We start from the raw sequence: 15,456 nt of genomic DNA on the forward strand, positions 1-15,456 counted from the left end.
CCATCAGAGAGGCATGAAGAGCAATGACCTATAGAAATTCATATAGGATGTGTGGCATTCTATATCTGCCATCGGCCAGGACAGGTAGGCGACTCAAAACAAACCACTATTCTGGTTTTAAACGACGAAAATAGACAAATGAGTGGGACAGAACTCCCCAATTCAAAACTAGCAAACGAGCATGACGTAACACGAGCCGCGCCGCATGTCTGCGCAGCTCCCCTCTCCCCGGGAGAGGATGGGGGAGCACCAGACCCCCGCGTCAACGATCCACACCCCAGTTCTTCGACTGATGGGATACAGCATGGTTGTGTAGGTCCAGTTCCGGACTCTTGTGTTGTACTGTACCCTGCTTCAGTACTGTTCTTACAGTGGTGTGCGAGCTGGGAGTATTATTCCAAAGTACTCAGGCTGCCTGTGCTTAGGGTCAGCTTACCTGAGTGCCCAGTAAGTACTGCCATTGGGGCTTGGGGTTCTCTTCCACAAGTCACCTTGCGTCTACCTCCGTTGGAATTTTGCTGCTCCGCAATGACCGCCCCAAGTGTTTTGAGAGGTTTCCATCCTTGTTTGCTTGAGGTAATTGGTAGTTTTTGCACTGGTAGGGACACGGGGTACTACGCAGCTAGTTTTCACCTATAATAGGGGCCGGCTCTTTTCCCTTTGGGTACGTGGTTCTCTTGCAAGGTTTTTCTTTTCTTCTTATTTTTGCCTGGTGGAGGGAAGGATCTGCCTCGGTGTTACTTCCCCCTGTTATATTGGGTTGCTTTTGTTTGGTGGTACCCCCTGCTTCGCCCTCGTGAGTGAACACATCCCTGAGGTTCAGCATTAGCAGTGTTGTTTGATAGCTTGGGCGCCGGTTAGTAGTACCCTGCCTGGGAATACCCTTAGCAAACCCAGTCTAAGGGCTCTGGGAAACCCCGCGGGGTACTCGGGTTCGATGGATGCGACTCATGAGTCCCCTCTTGCTTTGTGCAAGTTTGAGGGGTTGCTCTGTCCCCTTGTCTCACGGCGACGCTCATTGTTATTGCTTCCGTCATGCTGCCTGTTGGGTCGGTGACACATTCGACCCTGAGTCCTGCGAGCTTTGTTGCTTGTTTGTAACTCAATTCACCCAATCTACTGATGACATTATTCGGGTGCAGGTGGCTCACGAGTTGCAGGATAGGCTTAGATTGTTGCAACGTGTTAGGTTGGTTGCTGCCCTAGATGTCCCGAGGCTGCCCCATTTTGCTTATAGGGACCCGGACTTGGGGGTGTTGGTCACGTCAGCCTTGATTCAGCCCACGTCTCCTCGTTCTTCCCCTGCTGAGGTTTATTCGGAACCACAGTTCTGTTTCCACTTCTGCTATTTCGGCCATCCCGGCTTTTTTTTTGTGAGGCTAGGGCTTTGGAGGACGACTCGCTCCCAGGACCTGAAGTGGAGGTTCCCGGGGTTGGGGAGGAGCTGACTTCGGGGATTTGGGCCCCGTTGGACCCTGAATGGGTTAATTTTCCGACACTCCGAGAGGGCCTTACTGTTAAATGGAGTGAGTTTTCCTTTCCCTCCTCTGCGTATGAGTTGGATTTGGGTTCGACTCCTTCCTGGGTTCGTTTCCGTGTCCCTGCAGGTCCTTCAGTTCCGTCATTTCGGAGGTTTTAGGCTTCCCGCATCTCGCCTACTGAGGTTTGGGATGCCATTGCAGTTTACTTCCTGCACGACTTGGAGTATGCCTCTATAATGGATCCCTCTTCCTTCAGGTTTGGATCTTCGTCTCCATACTGGATTCATTATGAGGTTCCGGGTTCGTCCTGGCTTGCAGACTGCCCTTTATTCTCGCTGGATGCTTGGGATGCCTTCTGTCGTACCCGCATGCTTATGTCACGTGAGGCATTGACTGTAGTCCAGGTTTACCTAGGGGGAGACTTTGAGCAACTTAATGAGTGCCTTTTCACTCCTGTCCTTCTGCGGGATGTTGGCGCTGTTCAGCTTCATGTGCAGGTTCCTTCCCTGTCGACTGCGCTTGTTGCTGAGGACTTGCATATGTGCGTGGCTTGTTGGGTTCAGTCCTGCGTTTTTTTCCCCTCCGGGAACTGTCTTCGGATTGGCTTGTGGAGGATGTGGAGGTGCTTGGGCCATTCCCAGGTCTGGCGCCTTGGTCTCGGTTGCTCGTGCGTCATCTGTGCTTTTGAAGCTGTTTGCGCCAAACCTGCAGGATGTGTTGTTGTGGTATTTCGCTGCGCGTCTCACGTGTTGACAGGTGGTGCTTGCTTCCTCCTTGGAATCTGCTTGGGTCCTGGATCTTAGATTGTCTTTGCCATTTTGTTCTTTGCTGTTTGTGGCCTCTGCAGTAGGGCAATATATGCAAGTGGCTTCTTTCAGCTGCCACCCAATGTCCGAATTGTTGGTTGCCCAGGGGTTCAGAGTGGGTTCATCCAGAAAGGGTCATGCCAGGGCTCATGGTTCCGCTCGTCGGGGAAGGCCACAGGTGCCGGTTTTTGGAGCCGGTGCCGCTTTCGGTCCCGGCTGCGCCTGGTCGGTGCTGAGCTTGCTCTGCGCACAGGTCGGCTTCTTGAAAGGGCCATCGGCCCTTTCGCAGTTCACCCCATTGACGGGGCGATGGGGGTTCACCCCCATTGATTTGCTTTCTTGCTTGCTTGCTCTGTTCGCTCATGCCTGGTCTCAGGATTCGTGGGCTTTCTGGGTCGTTTCTCGCGGCCTGTGGTGGCGTTGGGTGGCTCTTCCTCCTTCGGGCGGTTTGGGACTGGCATGGCAGGCCTATTCTCCTGCGCTCTGTCAAGTCGTTTTGGAGTGGGTGCACTTGGGCGTGGTTTAAATGATGACGTCTCTCAGGTTGGTTTCCTGCCTGTTTTCAGTTCCGAAACGGGACTATGCGGACCTGCGGATCATTCTGGACTTGTCCAGAATGTGCTTCTGACAAGATTCACTTGTCCAGAATGTGCTTCTGACAAGATTCACTTGTCCAGAATATGAATCTGAACCCCTGGATTTTTTGCCCATCCTTTCAGATGACCACTGTCCTATTTCCATCTTCTGTTGGAGCCGGGCACTTGAATGGTGTCTCTGGACCTTAAGGATGCGTATTTTCACATCCCGATTCATCCGGGGTTCAGAGACTAGCTCAGCTTTGTTGTGAGCCTCAGTGTTACCGCTTTTGTTGTTTCCCGTCGGGTCGAACCTGGCAGATCACTTGTTTTACACGCCTTACCTGGGTCGTGGTGGCCCGTGTGCATCTGTTAGGTGTTCGGGTGTTGGCTTGCCTCAATGACTGGCTGGTTTGGGCTCCCAATTAGTCTGCATGTCTACTCGCCAGGGGTTTGATGCTTTCCCAGCTAGCCGTATTAGGGTTCCTGGTGAACTGGCAGAAGTCCCATCTGGTTTCCTCCCAGGTTCGGACCTGGCTGGGTCGTGTATGGAACTCTCGGGCCACTTCCTTGTCTCTCCCTCTGGAATCTCTCCTTCGGCTGCAGTCCCACATGTGCTTGTTTCTAGGGGGCTCCCGGGTCACCCAGCGGTTGCTCAGTTTGTGTGTTTCAGCGGTTTGTGCGGGAGCCTGAACTTTCCGATGATAATGATCTACCCACCAGGTCGGGTTGGGTTTCGTCGGCTGTTCTGGTTCCTTCGGGGACATCCCTTCTGCCTCTCTCGCGATAGTTGGGTTCGACCGCCAGGGGCTTTGCATCGGCTGCTGCGTCGCCGGCTTCCTTTTCGTTTTTTTGGGGGTTCAGTGCCTTGGCGCCTACCCAAGCCCTCACTCAATGTTTTCACGGATGCGTCGTCTATAGGCTGGGGATTAGTGACCAGTGCTCATCAAGCCGGCCAGTGGCAGTGAGGTCCATCCTTTTGTAGGGCCCACAGCACGGTGTGGGAGTTCGCAGCAGCGTAGTTTGTGCTTCAGAGAGTTCAGGTCGCCCACAGATCAACGATCCAGCTGCATTCGGACTGCTCCCCTGTAGGTCATTGCCAGAACCGAGGGGGTTTGATGCTGTCCTTGGCTCTTTGGGGCTGGTCACTTCGGGTTACTCGTCTGCTTAGGTCTCGGGGTTTGGCGCTCCTGGCGGTTCACGTCCGAGGGATGTCCAACGTCTTGGAGGATGGCCTTTCGTTCGTTCCCTTTTTCACGGAATGGACGGTCGATGCAGACCCATTCAGTTGGTTCTGCCAGACGTTCGGGTGCCCGTAGTTGGATCTCTTCACGTCGGCGTGGTCGAGGAGTCTTCTATTATATGTGGCGCCCTTCCCCGACCACGAGGCCTTCAGGTTCCACGCCTTTCGGCAGGACTGGTTGAGCAGGGGATTCCTGTACTTCTTTACCCTCTGTTCAGCTGTTGCTCCAGGTCCTGGCTTTCTTGGAGACTTATCAAGGGAAAGTAGTCCTCTTGGCCCCGTGGTGGTCGGCCCAGTTATGGTTTCAGGTGCTGCTTGCACGGTGTTCGAACCCGGAGGTTTTTCCATGGCTCCGCCTCTTTCAAGAGATCGGCTCGGTCTGTCACGAGACTGGTTCGCTCTTCTCCTCGAGTCTTCACGTTTGGTATTTTTGACTCAAGTTTATCACCATCTGTATAGTGATCAGGTGGCTTCTTTGATGGTGTCCCACGTGCGGGTTTCATCTCAGCGGCAGTATGAAGTTTCTTGGTGGTCCTTCCGTTTTTTTTTTTTTTATTCTTCGTTGTTGTTCATCGCTTGCGATTCGGGTGGGGTTGTCCTTTCTCTCGTGGTTGTTCCTGTACCGTCATCTTATGCTGAATACTGTCGCCTCGTATCGTGCGGCACCTGCAGAGCCGCTGCAGGTTGTTTTTGGTATAGATGTTATTTCTGCACCGTTTTGCAAGCTGTCTCATACAACTCGCAAGCTGTTTCACCTCCGGCCTGCTCATTTGTCGCCTGAGCCATCCTGGTCTTTGGACAGAATGCTCTCCTATCTTTCTTCTCCTCGGTTTGTTGTGGCCCCTTCGGTTTAGAATAGTTTTTCTAAGGCTCTCTTTCTTTTGGCATTGGCCTCTGGGGGTCGGGTTGTGGAGCTTCATGCTCTTCTCCAGCGCAGGGGTTTCTACTCTTTTGGTTGTAGTGATATGTTTGTTCGTTTGCAGCCATCTCCTTCTTTTCTGGCGAAGAATGAGACTGCTGCTTTCAGGAAGGGACCTTGGGTTGTCGATGCTTGGTTGATCAGGCCAGGGGTGCATTATGTGTAGTATCTGGTTGTGGCCCTCTGCCATTATTTGCATGCCACGACTTCTGTGTCCAGGGACGTGCTTTGAGTTGATCTGGTTTTCCTTCTTCCCTGTTCACAGGTACGGGTTGGACTGACATTCGGGCACTGGGTTTTGGATGGTCGAACAGGGTCCTGGCTGCATGCTACCTCGTTAATATTCCTGGGCCTAGTAGGGCCTGTGTCACTTTGGGTCAGCGGCTGTAGCCTGCCTCGACTTCGAATCAAAATGTGAACACCGACTGCCTCCTGGGTAAGTCTCATTTCTTTTCGTCTTTGATGATGTAGCTCAGCAGAGCCGTAGGGGCTTCCCTAGAAAACCAGCGTTAAATGTAATGAAACGGCATTTTCTGGGTGAGTCCTGGAGGCTCCCCGGCAACTGTCCCTCCCTCCGGTCGGCGGTTTTCTAGTATTTTGATATCCAACCTCAGAACTGGGGTTTGGATCGCCGGCGCGGGGGTCTGGGGCTCAACCTTCCCCCTCCCGGGGAGAGGGAAGCTGCGCAGACATGTGGTGCTGCTCTTGTGACGTCATGCTCGTTTGCTAGATTTCAATTGGGGAGTTCTGTCCACTCGTTTGTCTCTTTTCATCGATTTAACCAGAATAGGGGATTGTTTTGGGGCGCTTTCCTTTCTGGGTGCCTATCCCAGTCGATGGCAGATATAGAATGCCCCACATCCCAAATGCATTTCCATTGGCCATTGCCAATCATGCCTCTCTGTGGAGGCCAGGTTCTGGCTCATGGTCCCAGGCCAACCCGTTCTCGCAAATTTAATAAGTCAATATTGACTTATTAGTTGCGTGCATAGGTGACATACTTAACATAATAGTTTCCCTTGAAAAGCTTCATAGAAAACACCGACTTTACCTAACCTACTTAGTATGTTAAAATAAGCATCTTATAGCTTCGTAATTACAATTGTTACTTAACCTATTATAGGTATAGGTTAGGTAATAATTGTAATTACGAAGCAATAAGATGCTTATCTTAATATACTAAGTAGGTTAGGTAAGGTCGGTGTTTTCTATGAAGCTTTTCAAGGGAAACTATTATGTTAAGTATGTCACCTATGCACATATTTAATAAGTCAATATTGACTTATTAAATTTGCAAGAACGGGTTGCCCAGGCAGGCCTAAAACTCCTCCCACATAGTCTGATGCCAAAGTTAGGGATATCCTTATCAGCCTGGATAGCCCTGGGGAGCCTCTGGGACTCACCCAAAAAATGGTGTTTCATTTCATTCAATGCTGTATTTTGAAATGTGATTTTCATGTGAGGGAAACCTCTGAAACCTCTTTACCGGATTGCTTTGAAATTTCGACACAACGTTGCATTCGAATACATGTGTGTTTTTATATACATATTATATACATGCCACATCTGTGACCGGTAAGAACATGCTTTTTTGAAAAACAGGGCCATCTGTTGGACATAAAAGCTATACATGCTGTAATCTCCGAAAGTTTTTCATCGATTGCTTTTAAATTTTGACTCAAAGTTCCATTCGAATACGCACGTGTTTTTATATATCTACTATACAGATGCCACACCTGTGACAGGTAAAAACATGCTTTTCGAAAAACATCGCCATCTGTTGGACATAAAAGCAATACATGCTATTCTAAATATGCTTAGATTCCATTTCATTGTTTCCGATTGTATTGTTATATTGAATTTTCATTTTTTTTATTTTTTTATTTTGATTTAATTATGTTGTGACATTCCGTTGGAATTGAGCTGTGTTGTTTACCGTACCATTCATTTTGTGGGGATAGATTATTTTTTTTACTTTCTCATTGTTTTTCATTTCGTTTTTTTTTTTAACTGCTCTTCTTATTTTTCAGTGATGGGAACATTAGATCAGTTAGTTTCAATTTTTCTGATTGGAACATCAGATCATTTGGGAATGCATTGGAAGGGGGAGTGGGTAGAATGAGGGGATAGGGATTGGTGGGGAGAATGAGGGGACGGGGAGGGGGGAAATGGAGAGGGAGGACGAGAGAATAGGGGGGGTGGGGGATGGTGGGGAGGACGAGGGGATGGGGGAGATGGAAATGGTGGGGAGGACGAGGGGACGGGGGAGTGCAGAATGTTTGAGAGGACGAGGGGACGAGGGAGGGTGTAATGGTAGGGAGGATGGGGGTAAATGGAGGAGGGTTTCTGTGACTCAGCAACGCCCATGAGTTGCTGAGCCACAGCCAATAAGATGGAGATTTACTTAAGATTTTTAAGTAATTTTTACATAATTTGAATATTTTTTGCTTCCGGGCTCTTTATGCTGAGCAATTTAAGGGTTAAATTTCCCAAATCACCAATAATAAATTGAATACTGACAAACCTCTCCTTCCAGAAGGTAATTAAAAACTCTTAAGAGCAGGACGTTCTGAGACGAGGAAGGAGGAGGAGTAGCCATATTGAATACTGGCGCTGAAATAGATATCAACATCCATCCCAAGTTTTGTGTGCACAAACATTACTGCTCAAATGGATTTTAGCCGTTTGGACTATCACTATCGGTTCCAGTGAGATCATTGTTACCGTTCAGTATTATTTTGGTAGAGCTCTTCCATATATAATACTAGCTGTTCCCGGCCACGTGTTGCTGTGGCTCAGCAGAGCATGTGCGTTGCTGAACCACAGCAACCTCCCAACCATTCTCCACTCTCCCATCACCTCGTCCTCCCCACCATTACGTCCTCCCCTGTCCCCTCGTCCTCCCTGCCATCCTCCACTCCCGTCCCTTCTTCCTCCCCGCCAACCTTCACTCCCGTCCCCTCTTCCTCCCCACCATTACCCCCCTCCCTATCCCCTAGTCCTCCCCTCCACTCCTGTCCCCTCTTCCTCCCCACAATTCCCCACTCCCTCGTCTGATGCTTTCCCAAATGAACTGATGTTCCCATCAGAAAATTAGGAACATCAAATGATCTGATGTTCCCATCACTGAAAAAATTAGAACAGTTAAAAAAATCTTAAATGAAAAAATTAAAAAATTAAAAATAAACTATACTCACGAAATAAATGGTATGGTAAACAACACAGCTCAATTCCAACACAATGGCATACAAAATTTTTAAATCAAAGTGAAAAATAAATAAAAATCTATAAAAATTTAATTTATCAATACAATCGGAAACATTGAAATGCAATTGTAACATATTTAGTACAGCGTGTCTTGCTCTTACGTGCAACTGATGGCACTGTTTTTAAAAAAGAAACATAATTTTACCTGTTACAGGTGTGGCATATATATAGTAGGTATATACAAACACATATATTCGAATGGAACGTTGTGTTAAAATTAAAAGCAATCGGTGAAGAACTTTTGGAGATAACAGTGTGTGTTGCTCTTACATCCAACAGGTGGTGCTGTTTTTCAAAAAAAGCATGTTTTTACCTGTCACAGGTGAGGCATGTATATAGTAGGTATAAAAATACACACACCTATTAGAATGCAATGTTGTTTTAAAATTTCAAAGCAATCGGTAAAGAGGTTTCGAAGATTTCCTTCACATGAAAAACTGTTTTTCAAAAAGGCATGTTATTTTCCGTCACGGACGTAACATCTATATAAGGTGTATATAAAAACCTGCTCGGATGCGAATGGAACGTTGTCAAAATTTCAAAGCAATTGGTGAAGAGCTTTCGGAGATTAGCGATTTTGAACAAACGAACATTTACATTTTTATTTATATTGATGTGCTGCTTTGGTTATAATGTATGCCCAATAACACCCGAGGGTGAGCAATTTAATATTCTTCTTTATGTCAAGGCTACATAATTAAATCAGTTAATACTTGTGATTGAATACATTGTTGCAGTAGATTTTACGGTGTAATTCGTTGGCAGGTAAATTGAGATGGGCGAAAGTTACTAAAGTGGATCGTGGCCAAGAGACACTTAACCAGTTGACTGACGGTTTGCACAGCCTACTTCAACGACACCATTAACCATGAGACCGTGTTCAGTCCGACTTGGTTACCTAGAACTTCTACTGCTATAACTGCTAAGCTGTCGGGAATCCAACACACATAATAACATAGTATCCCCTTAAAGAATAGAGAATAGGTGATTCCGTGACGTCATCGACACCGCATATTTACATTATCCTAATTCTGTTTATACAACAGTCTAGTGTTTCAATTTAATAAAAAAGTGTTCACTAGGACTGAATATAATTACTAACACCAAAATATAGTTTGACTCCCTTTTTACTGTAAAATTAAATCTGGAAGAGGAACCACCAAAACATTGGAGGGAGCAGCGTCACTTACACTCTGAACAATAACAACCTAGAACGTTTGCTCCTGAGAGGATTGTGATATTAGTTTCACACGATAGACCTACTCTGTCCTCAACAAACTACCAGCAACTCCTCTACCACACAACTGGAGCAATTAAGTATCCGACTGCTAGTAATCTGTTTTAAATAGATGCATCTTTTAATATAGATAGGTAGCCGGTTATTAGCATGAAGACCCCCCCATAACAAGTACGTTTACACAATTTATCACCCTCATATTCCATGTCTTACCTGTACTTATATGTTTAGAGAAACATTATTAATTCTTTGAACTCGGCAGGTGATTGTGATTTGGAGTAACAAGAAGCTGAGCAGACAGTTGGGCCTTACACAAATATTACCTACCTGTATGCCAAGTCTTGTAGGCCTCCTAAACAGCCGCCAATACGTGGCACTCAGAGGCACAGGGCCACACCCATCTTTGATGTAACAATTACACAGCCTTAGCAGGCCCCTTCTACAGGAAGAGCTAAGCCCTCCTTTTGTATATACTGTAGAAGTAGTGCTCATAATTATTAATTAATCATTGCCATAATAATAGTAGATTAGACCACTATATGTGGTATGATATAAATATATTTATAAGGTAAACAATATGTGGTTTAAGAAGGAGCCATCTCAAAGTGGTTTAAGTTGCAAATGGTCCCCCCAAATTATGTGAGATAATTTCCGGCAGTTGAATCAGTACTTACTGTTCACTCACTTAATTACTTACTCAGAAAATTATCTTATTAAAGTCAATTTAAAAAAGAGAATTGCTGCCAGGATTTTCCCACATAATTTATGGTCCTTCGAACTTAGATGATTATTTCAGTTAACCAGTAACCAGGACCAAATTATGGTCTTTTGCACCTAGATATAAGATCCTGATCTATATATATAACATTAGTGCAATATTACATATACATTAATTATAGCAGGAAGACACAGCTATACATTTTGCATTTTTCTAGCCTAACTTTTTCAATCTCATAGCAAACAGAACTTACAACAAGCACTCTTATTGTACCGAGGCCTGTACCAAAAGAACACTTGTGCTTTTTCATTACAAGAGGCTGATAAGAGGCTAATTTAATCATAAGTTACTCATAAATGTATATGTTTTTTATAATTTTAAGTTTATATAAAATTACTTTTAATATTGCACCATTACTGTAACAATTACTGCATGCCACATTATTTACATCTAATTCTTGCACAAGGGTAGGACATTTTAGGCTGGTGTTGTTCAGCAACCTAATCAAATTTATTGTGCTAAGCTGGTGTAAGGGTAAGAATTTTACACTTGTCTAGAGTTGAACATATATTACAACTTAGCAAGTACATATTTTTATGCAGTATTCATGGTTTTACACTTGTCTAGAGTTGAACATATATTACAACCTAGCAAGTACATATTTTTATGCAGTATTCATGGCAACCCGAGTTGTGTTGTCAACATAATATTACCATAACTATAGTCATAATTTAACTATAATCATTTCACCTTCGAGTGTTAACCTGTGTCTCTGTACCAACCAAGAGTGATAAAGAAGGGCTAACTTGAGGAATTCCAGCATTGATGCAGGCTTACCACTCAAATTATAGAGTGTATGATTATATAGAGTATCTTTTAAATGATAAGCAGCTCTAGTTCAGAAACTAGTGGCTCTACTAATTCAAGTGCCAGAAATAGTCCAAGTCAAAGTCCAACACAACTAGCAAGTACTTCCATGATGTCTACTGCCAAAAATATAAAAGTGACCCTCACTGGCATGAAGAGCCACTTAACACGACAGATCAAAAAATGTGAGGATTTAAGTAATCAAACTCCAGTTAATTATGCAGCACTGGAAAACTATTATAAGGTTGCTCAGATTAAATATCAGCATGTGCTGATATTCTTCTTCTCTGATGAAGATAACAAATCTCTGAAGAAGATAACAAATCTTCTCTGACTGTAAAGGAGATTTCAGAAGGGTTACGCTCCATCATAGAACGACAAAGAGATAACCCAGACGGAAAAGCTACATCTAAACCTTCGTCTAACACTAATAGTAAACAACAGAGTACAAACAGTACTCCAAACAAATCTAAAATAACTTCCCCCTCCCCAAAGTGGAAACAAGGCAGTGTGGGCACATATGCAGTTGGTCCCTCCAAACCTTCAGTTAATGTGTCACCCAAATCGGTGACTCCTGAAGATGCTGTTAACGTCTGGAAACCATGTGTGTTCTGTGAACAACCACATTCCATATACTATTGCAAAGTTTACCCTGATCGTGCTACACGCATAAAACGACTCAAGGAGTTACGTAAATGTACCAAGTGTATAAGGGCACATAATCCCGACACCTGTACAACTCAAATACGCACTTGCAATAGGTGCCATAAGGGTCAACACCATACAGCACTTTGTGGGGACTCAAGTACAAAGTCTGCCAAACCACAGGAGGAGGAAGGAACTACCACTTCAGTACAGCTTTGTACTGTGTTACCTGACATAAGTGTCTTCTCAACAAGGTCTGATCATAAATCAGCTCTACCTGCTGCACAATTGATCATTAAAAATGGAAAGTCCAAAGCCACCGTACGTGGATTATTTGATCAAGGATCCCAAATGACCTTTATATCAAAGGAGTTGGTAGATGCACTGAAACTTACACCTGTAAGAGAGACACGAATAGACATAGCAGGATTCCTGACTAACACAGGAGCCCGAGTCTTCAGGGTAGTGCAACCCCAAAGTACGTTTAGGAGGTTATGTCCGAAAGATACAAGCTCTGTTAGTAGATAGATTCCTAACATACCTGTATGTATATGGTCTAGGGACAACAGCCAAATTCTTGGAAGAAAAGGGAATTCATTTGGCTGATAAAATCACATCAGACAACCTTTCCAATATTGGAATCCTTATGGGATCAGATGTCTACCATAAGTTTATCAAAGGAAAGGAAGAAAAACAAGGAATGAACTTGTTACCATCTGCAGGTGGCTATTTGCTAACAGGCCCAGTATTACGGCTGAAACAACCCGCACCTGTAGACCACCAACATGCCAACCCTGTAATGGTTGCATGACTAGGAAAACAGTCTCCTCTGCAACTCAGAGACATGTCCGAGGATGAGCTTGATCCACCTGCACATAAGCTATGGGACCTGGCAACTCTCGGCATTGTCCTTGAACAACCTAGCCCAGAAGATGACTGGACTTACAAACAATACCTGGACTCAGTTATCTACAGATATAATCAATACTGGGTCAGGTTACCATGGAAGCTGAATCACCCTCAGCTACCCATCAACCATTTATAGCACAAAACCAATTAAGATCACAGGTGTTGCGCTTACAAAGACAACCTGAGAACTTGAAGTTGTATCATGAAATAATATAGAAGCAACTCGACAAATTTATCGAAGTTGTTACAAATGATAACCCAAAGGAAGGACACTACCTGCCACACCACCCTGTACAGAAAAATTCTGCTGCTACCCAACTACGGTTACTATTTAATTGCAGCGCTAAGACGAGGCAGAATAGTGTTTCGTTAAATGACTGCCTTCAAACTGGCCCTAGCCTGACACAAAGGCTATACGACGTGCTGTTAAAGTTCCGTATTGGGACTTATGCATATACGGCCGACATCAGCAAGGCTTTCCTTAGGGTAGGTCTCCAAGAAGAAGACTGGAACTACACAAAGTTCCTATGGATCAAGTATCCTAACAATCCAAACCGTGAATTAATCACTTACAGGTTTGCGTCTGTCTTGTTTGGGGCCACTTCTTCACCATTTCTGCTTCAAGCTACCTTAGATATGCACTTGAAGAAGTCCAATAGCCCAAACAAGACAGAAATTAGTAAAAACTTGTATGTGGATAATTTTCAAGGAACAACCAGCAGTGAGAGTAAACTGTTGAACATATACCATGAGGCCAATCAAGAATTAATGGGAGCCAATATCTCCATGCCCAGTTTTCTCCTCTTGTCAGCGGCGCTATAGGTGGACGACCTTCATGCCCATCTGTACCTGGGAACTGTCCTGTGCTTTTTGGGCCTCCTTGAACTACATTTTGACTGGCTCGTAGAGGATGTTGGAGCACTTGGCAGGATGCCTCTTGCAAGGATCTTGGCCTCTGCTGCTGTGGCATTGACTGTGCTTCCCATGCTGTATGCTACTATTTTCAAGAGGTGTGGTGGGTGGTAGCCATGTTCTTTGCCGCCCGACTCACGTATCAACAGGATGTGTTGGTCCGGCCTCTGGATTCAGCTTGGACCCTTGCTCCTCTCTCCCATTCCCAGTGGATGTTGTGGCCCAATTCATATTGTCTGCAGTGACTGCTTGTTGGCCCATTACAAAGCTCTTGTATCTTCATGGTGGTCATTCTTGGTCTGCTAGGCAGTTTGGTAGGGCTGGGATGGTGCCTGGTGGTGGCTGGGGTAGGCCATCTGTGGAGCCAATTTGCAAGCACCTGTCTTGGCCAGTCTTCCTTTGTCTGGTCAGTGCCATGCTTGCTGCTTTTGGAAAAGGGGCTTGCAGGTTCGTTCAAGCCCTTTGTCAGTTTACCCCTTTGATGAGGCAATGGGGAGGGCGGCTAACTCGGTTTGCCAATGCCTGGTCCCACAATTTGTCGGCTTTTCAGGTCTTTTATTTTGGCCTGCAGTGGAGTTGGTAGGGGGGTTCGGACCTTTCTAGGCAGGTTTCCTCATCAGGTTGTCTTTGGGTGCGGTCAAAATGACCGCATCTGTTTAGTGGGTTTCCTGCCTCTTTCTGGTTCTGAAACGGGATTTGCCGAACCTCTAGTTCATTTGCAATCTTTCCAGATTGAATCTGTTTATTCCTTGTACCTTCTTTCAGATGACCACATTCTCCTAGGTCCATCTTGTGCTGGTGGCAGGAGCTTGGATGACCTCCGGGATGTGTATTGGCACGCCTCTATACATTCAGGGATTAGTTAGGCTTTATCGTGGGGCAGTAGGCTTACAGCTTTTGGGTCATTCTGCTCAATCTAGCTACACACATGTTTTCGTCTTGGCCTCAGGTTATGGTGGCCTGTTTTTGTTTACTTGGTGTTCAGGTTTTGGCCTACCCCAACAACAGGCTGGTGTGCGCTCTCTACCAGAACGTGTGTTAGCCTGGGATCTGGTTTATTCCCAGTTTGCTGGGTTCGGGTTCCTTGTAAACTGGCACAAGTTCCAGTTGGTTGTGTCCCAGGTTTGGACTTCACTATGTCTTAGTTGAGATTCTCAGTCTGAATTGCTTTTCCCTGCCTCCAATGGCCTCGACCTGCTTACAGCAGCACCACCTGTTGGTGTTGAGTCAGAGCCAGGTGACTCGGTTGCTTGAGCAGTTGTGTGGGAGCCCGACTTTTGCCATTCTGGTGTATCCCCTGTGCAGGATTTGGTTTCAGAGGTTGTTCTGGGTTCTATGAGCCAGCCCCTTTTGCCACTGCTGCGCTTACAGGGTGTGGGCTTTACTGGTCCTTCACCGCTTGTTGCACCACCGGCTTCCTCTTCAGGCTTTTCGGGATTTGGTTGCCTGACACCATCCTCTGCCCTCGCCATGTCTTCACGGACGCCTCGGCTCTTGGTTGGGGGTTTGTGATTATTGGTCACCAGACTGGGCAGGGCCATTGGTCTCCACTCCTTCGTTAGAGGCACAGTACAGTTTGGGAGCTCATGGTCATGTGGCAGGTGCTGCAGAGTTTGGATTTCTCCAGACTCCATGATCTGGCTCCATTCGAACTGTTATCCCATGATGTTCGGAAGCAGTTTTTCACCGCTACTTTTGTGCCTCTGTTTTTGCCTCAGGATCAATGTACAAATAATCTACTGTCACTTTGGTTCCCTGTTCCAACGCTCTTCTCTCAGGTTGTCCACTGTGTCATTAACTCTAGCCATTTTGCAGTCTATCCTCTACAAATTATCAAGATGAAACAATAGATTCACTCAAAATGAGCTCAAATTCGT

This window comes from Procambarus clarkii, chromosome 11 (assembly GCF_040958095.1).
Source record: "Procambarus clarkii isolate CNS0578487 chromosome 11, FALCON_Pclarkii_2.0, whole genome shotgun sequence".
NCBI lineage: Eukaryota > Metazoa > Arthropoda > Malacostraca > Decapoda > Cambaridae > Procambarus > Procambarus clarkii.